Source organism: Panthera pardus, unplaced genomic scaffold, assembly GCF_024362965.1.
Source record: "Panthera pardus isolate Hobbes unplaced genomic scaffold, ASM2436296v1 HiC_scaffold_2, whole genome shotgun sequence".
In the NCBI taxonomy this organism is placed as follows: Eukaryota; Metazoa; Chordata; class Mammalia; order Carnivora; family Felidae; genus Panthera; species Panthera pardus.
Window position 1 is genome coordinate 30252794 of NW_026526765.1, and position 10748 is coordinate 30263541.

At 46.2% G+C, this 10748-nt stretch overlaps 1 long non-coding RNA gene across 1 annotated transcript; it reads left to right on the plus strand.

Moving 5' to 3' along the window:
- Positions 1 to 5111: 5111 nt before the first annotated feature.
- On the plus strand, positions 5112 to 8440 carry LOC109275821 (uncharacterized). The gene is made up of 3 exons (XR_002084384.2): positions 5112 to 6610; positions 6750 to 7632; positions 8197 to 8440. It is a non-coding gene; the product is annotated as an uncharacterized LOC109275821 (long non-coding RNA).
- Positions 8441 to 10748: the final 2308 nt, after the last annotated feature.

Consider the following 10748-nt stretch of genomic DNA (forward strand, 5'->3'; position numbering starts at 1 on the left):
ATGACTTCAGCCCTAATCCTATAAATCTTTGCATTGTGGTGACCACTGGTCTGTAAGTTTAGTAAGAACCAACACACAGTTTTCTTTTTTAACTTTAAAGTTTGAAATAATTCTAGACTGACAGAAAAGTTGTCAAAATAATAAGAGGAGAGTTCCCTTGTATCCTTCACCCAGCTGCCCCTAATGCTAACATCTTCCATAACTGCGTGCAATAATGAAACCTGTGGAATTAACTTTGGTACAATACTATTAATGAAACTACAGGTCTTATTAAGAGAGATTTCCCCAGTTTTTCTATGAATGTTTTTTTTTTCTGTTCCAGGATCCAACCCAAGATCCCACCTGAATTTAGTTGTCATATGTCCTTAGTCTCCCCCAGGCTGGGAACAATTCTTCTGTCTTTACTTGTCTCTCTTGTACGTGACACTTTTGAACATTTCTGGTCAGTTATTTTGTAGAACGTTCTTCAATTTGATTTTGATGTTTTCTCAAGGCTAGATTGAGGCTTTGCATTTTTGGCAAAAATAAAAGAAGTGATGTATTCTTCTCATTTATATCAGGGAGCATGATATCAGTATGTCTTATTACTGGTAATCTTAGCCCTGATCACTTGGTTAAGGTGGGGTCTGCTGAGTTTCTCCAATGTAAATTTACTATTTGTCCCTTTGTAATTAATAAATATCTTGGAATAGATACTTTGAGATAATATAAGTATCCTTTTCTCAACCATATGCCCACTAATTTTAATATCCATTGGTAGATCTGCCTGCAAAAATTACTCCTGTGGCACACACCATGTACGTATCCATAAACACTCAGTTGTGCGAGATAAATAAGCCCCTATTTAAACCATTGCGATAGGGTTTTCTATTAACTGAACCTTCTTTGAACTTTCTAATGGGGCCCATTATAACAGGGTTTTAATCTGACAAATGGCACAATCAAATAAATATAACAGTTCCTTCCTTCCTTCTTTCCTTCCTTCCTTCCTTCCTTCCTTCCTTCCTTCCTTCCTTCCTTCCTTCCTCTGTGCATCCATCCATCCATACACCCATCCAATATTCCATTTTTTTGTAAAAAAGATTGAAGTACCAATACTCATATTTCTTCCAGTTATTTCCTAACTAATTCCCCCTACTCCCTGTTGTTCTGTTTGAATTGTCATATGAACTTGCTGTTATGGCCAAGCACATAAGCCAAGATGGAAACCTTAATTTCTTTGAGCAGATGGTTGTCAAAATCAATCTGAAAAAAGAGGTGCCAAATTGTTTGCTGGAATGTGCTATCACAGAAAATGACTGTCATGGACATCTGTCGTTTTTGCCTTCTCAGCATCCCTCATTCCTCCTTCAGGTCACAGCACCTATATTTCCTTCACAGCATCTGACCTCCCATGTTCTTAGCCCATACAGTTTAGTGAAGTCAGCCTACCAGCTGGCACCAAACATAAACACATGTCCTAGGCCAGGACAGAGTTATCCATCCCTCTGGCTATAGTGATCAGTTGACACATTGGCATCTGGCTCTGGCTCTAGTTGGCCAGTCAGAATCTCCTCCAAGATCCTTGATGGAATTATCAAATAAGAAACTCACTACATGGGGCACCTGGGTGGCTCAGTCCAATAAGCATCCAACTCTTGATTTTGACTCAGGTCATGATCTCATGGTTGTGAGAACAAGCCCCAAGTGGGGTTCTGTGCTGGGTGTGGAGCCTGCTTAAGATTCTCTCTCTCCCTCTCCCTCTGCCCCTTCCCCTGCTCAAGTGCCCCCTCCCCCCAAAAAAACCCTACCTCACTCTTGCTACTCTTTCTACTGGGTATCTAAGAGAGTGGGACCTAAGCCTGTAACTTCCACTGGACATCTTTGCCACCACGTGGGGGAAGGACAGTCTGAGAATGAGGCCAACACAATGGAAAACAGTGAAGTGGTTGAGGGGGGATCTTCCACACGGTGTTAATTGATAGCCTGGATCTAGCTTGTTCTGCACCAGATCCACCTCAGGACTTTCCACAGGTGCATGAGATAATCAATTCCCTTTCATTGTTTAAGGCAGCTTGAGTTGAGCTTCTGTTCCATGTGAGAGCATATGCTCAGGGCTCTTCAGGATTCAAAGATGATCCAGATATGGCCCAAGCACTCAAGGAGCCCTCAACGTAGCAGAGAACATGAGATTAGTGCACACATACACACAAGAAAGGGGGCCCATGCCATCAGCGTGATCCACGCATGAGAAGCTTGGCTGCAGGACCATAGTGAAGTGGGTGATGAACACCACCTGGAGTGAATCTGGTGCACTGAAGAGAAGGCAGCATATTCCCGGCAGAGAGAAAGACCTGGGCAAGGGGCCAGCTGTGGAAAGTGTAGGAAGCTCAGTGTGTATGTTGAAGTTCTGTAGGTCATCCATAGTGACTGAAGGGTAGAGGTTAAGTTAAAAAGGAAGATTTGGGGGACATAAAGACAACAACTACAGAAAATATTTGTTTGGAAGAAATTGTGGGGTCTCTGATTGGCAGTTTGAGGGATTTGACTGGCAGCAGGAAGTTAGAGAGGAATTTTGAATAGGAGGGTGCGGTGTAGAAGATGAATTTGGAAGCCGTGAATGGAGTTGAAAGGGAAGGTTTGGAAGGTGAGGAGGCCAAAGCAATTGTCCAGCTGGACCTCAGTGCAAGGCTGGGAAGGACCAGATGGAAAAAGAAGGCTAGAGGTGGATGGAATCCCTGCCTCTGAGAACATTCTGCAGGGCAGCTTTGGCCATATTTGCTCAAGAATCTTCCTTGTGGTATCATTTGAAAGCCATATTTTTTATTTTATGCTAAACATTGTCAGAGGGAGCAGTGGCAGATTCATCCTGACCATGAGCCAACTGGCCTGGCATACACACTTTTAATGGCATTCCAGACCTCAGGGACTGGCAGACTCTCTCAGAGCCCTGCCCCTGCACTAGCTCTTGCCTTACACAAAGTTAGGATGTCAGGAGGGAGCATCTCTCTTCTTACTTGGTGACTTTCCTGGCAGAAAAGGTCCAGAATGACACTCCAACCCTCCCCCTCATGAGGCATGTACAGCTTGGTCTTCTTAGAGGTGCCACTGCATTGGCTTCAGGCTCAGTGTCATTCTGATTACATCTTCAGTCCTGTTCTCTCGGCCCCTCACTCCCAGACCCTAAGCAAGTCCTCCCAGCACCACCATTGCTGACCCTGGTCCAAGTCACCACCATAACCCATGTACATTATTGCAGTGACCTCTCCAGTCTCCCTGCATCTTACTTTTGTTCCTCCATGGTCTGTACTCCACAAAGCATCTAGAACAATCCTTTAACATCACAAACCGGATCCCGTCTGTCATCCATCTTCTTAAAACCTCCTGATGGCTTCCTGCCTGATTCAGGATAAAATCCTAAATCCCTACAATGCCTCAAAGATTCTACATGATCTGGCCCTTGATTACCTCCTCAACTTTATTTCCTACCACTCCCCTATCCCTTTGAGCTTTTACACTGGCTACTCTTCCTGCCTCTGCTGACTGCTCTCTTTCTCTTCATGGCCCACAATATGTCTCATCATGATAAAAGCTTGCTCTGTCAGGATAGGCTAAGATATGCTGTGGTAACAAACAACTTCCACATCTCAGTGGCTCAAAAAACAATGGGATATTCCTCGTTTACCACGCATGTCTGTTGTGGGTTGGCAGAGTGGCTCTGTCCATCATACTTACCCCACATTGACAGAACAACCACCATCTTGAATGCTTCTGGTTGCCATCCTACAGGAAAAGAAAGAGACTCTTGAGGGTCTCATAACAGGATTTATTGTTTTTTTTAATTAAAAAATTTTTAATGTTTATTTATTTTTAAGAGAGAGACAGAATGTGAGTAGGGGAGAGGTAGAGAGAGGAGGAGACACAGAATCCAAGGCAGGCTGCAGGCTCTGAACTGTCAGCACAGACCCCGATGCGAGGCTCAAACTCACGAACTATGAGATCATGACCTGATCCCAAGTCAGATGCTTAACCGACTGAGCCACCCAGGTGCCTCTCATAACAGCATTTAAATGTCAGGCTCAGAAAAAGAAACACATGCCACTTCTGCTCATGCTCTTTGGTCAGTCACTGGCCTCAGTCAACCACAAGGGAACCCAAATATGTAATCTTAACAAGTAACCAGGAGTGGAAGGGGTTTGTAACTATTTGGTGAATTTGTAATTATTTGGTGTGTGTAGCATGAATTAGAACCCCTTGGAGTATCTTAGAGCCCAGCAATTGTGAGCTATGTCAGGGTTGGCCAGATGGGGTTAGGATAGAAGGTGGGTGGAGAGTAAGGACAAGGGAGGATGCTGGTCACCTCAGCTCAAGCTCAGGAAGAAAGGAGAACGTGGTTGAGTTGGGCTGCTTACTGAGTCAGTCCAATTGATGCATGTAGGAAAACGTGGTGGCCATTTGTTAGGTCCTTTAGGCCAAAAGTGCCTTATACTGATGGTGGGCTGGGAAGATCCCCCTGCACAGAAATAACTTACCATCTGACATCTGCAATTCTTCCATTAAAGAATCATCCCTTTGTTTCTAGGACTATTTCCCAAGTTGTGTCCAGCAGAACACTTCTATTAGAGGTGTCACCAAATGCTCCTTGGTCTAATAAGATTGTGAAATGCTGGGTTAAACAAAATTATGCAGGTTTTCCTCTGCAGGCCTCCTCAGGGCCTTGTTTAATATGCTAATAATATGTACTATCTCTTTCTGAGGTGGAACCAAAATATGCAGCATTTCCTCATATTTTTAAAATCAAGAAACCCTTATATGCATGAATACTTTCTTAGAGTTCAACTGGCCAGTTTGCGAAGTGTTGGTCTGGAAGTCTTTTTGGTCCCATTGAGTCCCCTGTGGAAAGTAGCTGTCTCTGGAAGGCTTTTTATGGGAGAATGAAAGCAGTATAGACAAGGCTTTGAGAGAATGGGGCTCAGACCAGGGTTTGGGGAGGCAGAGGGTCTGAAAGGGTGAAGTCAGGCATGGAGGTCAAAGTATCCTTTCCCGAGAGTGGAGGCAGAGCTGGAGCCCAACAGAGGGAGAGCTCTCTGTCCCCCCACCCCTCACCACCCCTAGCCTCACTGCTTCCTTCCCTCTCTTGCCCAGGAAGGCTCATTAGTTCTGCTTTCCAAAGCTCTGGCCTTGACCCTTCTCCACCTTCCAAGCCAAAAGTACACCAGGCTGTTTCTATTCTTGTTGGCTTTGCTACCAGCTCTCAAGTCTCTTCTGTGTGGAATGCCTTCTCTTCCCCCAATTCCAGTCTGGAACATTCTTACTTATTCTTTAATAGTACATTGAGGCATCCATCTCTAGGAAGCTACTATCCCTGATACCTTTCCCCACCCGCCAAACTCATCTGGATTTATGGTCTGTCCTTGAAGCTCCCATAGCACTGTGTTGTCCTTATCATTGTCCTCATCATGTATTTGTAAAATCTGTTTCTGTCCCTCTGGTCTGGGGGCCACTTGAGGGCTTTATCTTAATATGTTTTTATCTTTATATCCTCCCCTGATAGGAGATAGATGCTTAATAATTCATTGAATGAATGAAACCCAGGCACATAGCCAGAAGTGGGTTAAAATCCCTTACATGTACCACTTTAAAGAATTTCCCTACTTAAAGTAATCTATTCCACGTGTTTAAAAACCTCATCCTTATTTGTCATGGCTCAACTCTGCTGGCTCTCTCATTTCGTGGAGCCTTATATCTTCTCTCTAGCTTTCTCGCCTTCTGTCTGACCAGTTCTTCCCTCCATTGTTGTCTCCTTGCTGCCAGTATGCTCAGGGTCGCCTGACTCAACATTGTCTTCTCCAAGGGGGTCAATGGTTCTTGGAATGTTGCTGGCCTGCCCTTAGATTTGTTTCCCTGAGTGGGATGCAAATGCAAATATCTTGAGAAGCCAATGTAACTCAAAGGGTGGGAAGAGGGTTTTTGTCCTTGTGGTTGTGAAGACTGAATGAGATAATATACATAAAAAGTTCTTACCAGGTGCTAGTTATGATGTTCACGACCAGGGTGGACGAGAGGGTGAGAAACTGTAGGCAGAGGCCACGGCAAGTCCGTTATTAGCAGTGCACCCAGGGCTATGGTACTTTTGTGAATCCCAGGCGCTTTTGCCTTTGTGGGCCCCTTCTCCACCAAAAATATTAAAAATTATATGACCACATTGTTTCATAAAGAGGATGATAATCCAGACCGGATTTGTTATTATATATTCAATACTGTTCTATTCAATTTTTCTTCTGATTTAAAAAAATTAACATTGTTATTTAAGTAAAAGGCCCTCTAAAAGTCTTGTGGCCCCTAGCCACGGCATCTGCTGTGCCTAACGGCTAAGTCAGCCCTGAGCCCACCACCCTGCTCACGGCTCCTTGAATGTACGGTGCCCTTCTGTCCTTTTGGGTCACACTGTTCCTTCAGCCTGGGACGTCTGTCCCTCATCCCACCCCCAGCCCTTGCCCTTGTCCACCTGACAGATTAATGCTCATCCTCAAAGCTCAGCTCAAATGTCGCTTTCTCTTGCCAGGGGTAGCAAGCTAAAATAGAGGGTGCCCAGCTCAATTGCAGATAAACAACGAGTAACCATTTTCATGTAAGTATGTCCCAAATATCGCAAGTCCCAAATCTTGCATAAAGACAGAGTTATACTGAGAAATTGCACATGTTTATCAGAAATTCAAATGACCTGGCTGCCCTATTCTCTAACTCTCCCTGATTCCTTTTCCTTTCAGGTTTTCTCCTCACCTGCTGCTGGCCAGGACATTCCAGCACTCTCTGTGCACCTGTCCCCACACATCCTCCACCCCATCTGCGTTCTTATCACTGTTACCCTCACCTGCCACGGGGCCAGGACGTGAAGGTGCACGGGTTGTCATACATGAGTCAGTGGGCACTTTCCCTTTATTTCCCCAACTGCCTGTTTGTTTTCAGGGATGACTTGGCGGTATTTGGTGTTAATTTCATTCAGGATGTGATGAGACTAAAGTTGAGTTAACTGTTGCATGGGATCGCAGTAACAGTTCTGTTAAGAAAGATGTGTCCCAAGAAGACACTCCGGGTTCAGACATTTCATTACCTGATGGAAAAAAGCCCCAGAGCCTGTGGCTGACACCCCTCCCCCCCCACCATTGTGCTCTGAGGTGGACAGTGTGATGTCTTGGGCTCCCTCCTCCCTGTGATTCTGGGGTCAGATAGCAAATCAGCCTCCACCCAAGTAGGACTTCCCATGTGAAGGGGGGGTGGGGTGGTGATTTCTGTTTTTGAGACCTAAATAGGTTCAGGAAATTCTGATTTTCCACCTTTACCTTGAGAGTGGATTGACTCTTCAAAAAGTTCTCTTAAACCTTTGCTTCACTCAGCTCTGGCCACACAGGAGAAAATCAGTGTGGGCTGATCTCACGAGCACAAGCGACACGAGACTCTTGGAGCCTGGTGACGGGACTCCTAATCCAGTGCGCCCACACGGTTCCTGGCCGCCAAGAATTCAGGACCTGGAGCCCCACAAAAGCAGTATGTCCTCTGAAGACCACTGCAAGGGGGAAGCAATCCCTCCAGACCACAGAGCGGCCAAAGCACTTGTGGTTCAAAACAACTCGAGCCCGGTGAGGATTTTCAGTAAGCACGGTGAAAGTTCTCTTTTTTATGGCTAGGAATTTCCCAGCTTTCAACACATTCTCTCTGACGTGAGAGAAACTCATTTCACATTCTCCCTTTGGAAAGGAAATTTCCAAGGCTGACCACTGGTTAATCATGTTGAGCAAGAAGCCACAGTACCCAAATGTATGTGTGTGTGTGTGTGTGTGTGTGTGTGGGTGTGTGTAGGTGTCCTTCCTGTGGGAGCTTCCCAGCAGTTTGTCTCTCTACTGATTTCTAGCCCCCTCTCTGCTCGTCCTGATGCTGATAGGAGTAGGCAACACAGCCCAAGGTAGTTTCAAGGGATGGTCAGCAGGTGCGATGAGAAAGCAAACAAGGGAGCAGTCAGTTCCATGGCCGCACCCACCTGGAAAGTTCCACACACCATGCCCCTCCTGGACTGTCACAGTGTTTGTTGTTGTAATCAAGGCTCTGATAAGTTTTACACTTCTCTTTTTAACTTTACAAACTGTTTGATGTTAGTATCTCAGTGTTTTCCAAACTTATTTGATCAGAGAACCGCCCCATCCTCCTTTTTTTTTGAAGAGCATCTCATCCAATTAGCCATCCTGGGAGCGCACTTTGGAGAAATGACTCTGAAAAGGGAGCAGAAGCAAGCAAGAATTTACAATCTTTGCATTCCCTTTGCAAGTCACTAACTTCGTACCAGAATGTGGCTCACAGAAAGCGAGGCTGGCCTCAGCACTGCCCTGGCAAAAGGACTCTAAACACTGGAGCCCACAGTGGGGCCCGGAGACACCGTGGAATCTCAGCGCAGGGGATCGGTGAGTGTCAGGAAGGAAAGGGCATTTCGGGCAAAGCCTGGCACTGCTCGGAATGCTGTCTGTTGGAAAACTTAAGCTGGCAGACACTTAGCATGAGTGTTAAGAGTGTCAGTTTTGTTTGGGGTTTAAAACACCACACAAGGCTGCCTTTCAACAGTCACAAGGCCACCTATGACATAACATGGGGTGTGTGTCATCTGAGGAGGAAGCATGCTCTCATCCCCAACCCAGGGCAGTGGCATTTCCCCTCTTTGGTGCGTTTTTCTTGCCACCAGAATACACAAAGCTAAGGGCCACCATTTGCACCAACTCCAGGGAGTTGCTGCGGCATCATTGTCTGCTACACTGTCATACAGAACAGAGGCGGATGGTGTCACCCAAAGTTGTGCAACGTGGTGGCTCCCTCCTGTTTGCCTCGTTCAGGATTTTGCCAAGACGTTCCTTATTTGCAGGCACTGCCTGTTTCTTAAGTCCTGCCTCAATGTCACCTCTAATTAAAGCAGGTCCCATTTCTTTTTCTATTATAATAGGCTGTTTGTATTCTCTATAGCATTTATCATTGACTGGATCACCACCTACTTTTACTGTTTTGAATACTGTCAGTCTCCACTAGGATAAAATATCAACTACACAAGGGCAAAGATTTTCGGTTTTGGCCGCTTTGGGATGGCCGGTGTCTTGAATAGTGCCTGGCAGAGTGGAGGCAAAGCATAAATATCGGTTGAATAAGCGAAGAACAACTTGGCAAGTTTTTTCTCACTTGGGTGGTGACTGGTTATGGAGAGCTGATGGGCAAGGCCACTGACCAACCAGTGGGCTGTGTGGTGGTGAAGAGGACAGCCCTCTAGCCCAGGGCTTGGCTGGTAAGACTGCGGGACTTAGCTGTGGTCCACAGGCACGAGCGAGTACAGGACAGGGAGCAATAGAAATGAGTTTTTATTTGTAAAAAGTTACAAAATGATATTGTACAAAAATAAAGTCTGTAGAGAACTTTGGTTGTATAACACAAACGATTGGGACAGATCAGAGAAGTTGGAACTTCCAAAGAAGTGCACTCCTTACTGGATCAGATGGTAATCGCAACGATATAGAAAAATCACAAACTTTACCCTTTTGTGGATTTGGAGTGATTTGCTTCAGTTAAAACTTGCTTGTGGTGTGTAGGTGATGCTGGGAACGAGTTGTCAACATCCACCATATCCTAGGGCGCCTGTGGGCAGGGGCTCTCCGTGGGAATCAGGGTTGCCGGGGGTGCGGATAACTGAGCCTGACATCTGGGGACACCAGCCACCCAATCTGCCAGGATTCTCTGAATCAGACAGATGATCCTGGGGCTGCATCAAATCGTGCTTCATGAATGGCCAGATGGCCGGGTCTGTCACGATTTTTGAGCAGGCTGCTCTTCAGCAAAGTCTCCACTCTGGCCCTAGGAGGTCCTTTCCCTTTATTTCCAAGTCGTGCAAGGGGAGCAGAAAGGACAGAGAGGGACAGAATGAGGGAGAACCCGGGTTTTCGGGGGCTTGGGAGAAGGGGTATCTGGTAAATGCCGTCTCTTGGTTACTTTTTAAATTAACGTGATTATTTGAGGGAGGTCAGTAGGTCATTTGATTGCTAACTCTGTCATACTTTGGGGCTAATAGCCACGCAGGTAGTGATAGATGATTTCCTTGATAAAAATCCCTTTTGCGAAACGTGCAACAAACTCGAATATAAGGCCCAGTACATTGTGCGTGGGTCAGCTGCCAGACAAACCCACCTCCGGGACTCGTGCAAGGTGCTGGTTCCCATCCAGCCCCCGCCTCTCCGAAGGCTTTCAGCACACAGGTAGTACATTTTGTGGGCACGAGACTCGGTGTGCGTATGTGGCTGGGCCAGACACGTGTTCCTCGTCCTGCCTTCTGAGCCACCTTCTTCTGACAGGGACAGCAACTGTTGCCCCACAAGGTCACAGCCAGGGGGCTTTTGGGGCAAGCAGGTCGATCCCATTTCTGGAAGGCCGGCACGCACTGGGTGTGAGCACGTTTCTCTAGAAGACGGTGGGTGGACGGAAGGATGGAAGAAGGGTCCCCACGAGTCAGGGCGGGACCCTGGTTACCCGACAGGATTTTTGTTTTACTTTTAGGTCAACACTGAATCCAGGACTACCTACTAAAAGGAATTTAACCTTTCATATATATGGTTATGCATATCACAGATAGATATATGTGGAAGGGAGTGAGAGCTTACATACAACAGAAAGGGGAGCATGTGGCATATCTACTCAGTGACGGGGCAGTGAGGAAATAAAGCCAGGGCTGACGGTCTGTGCACGCT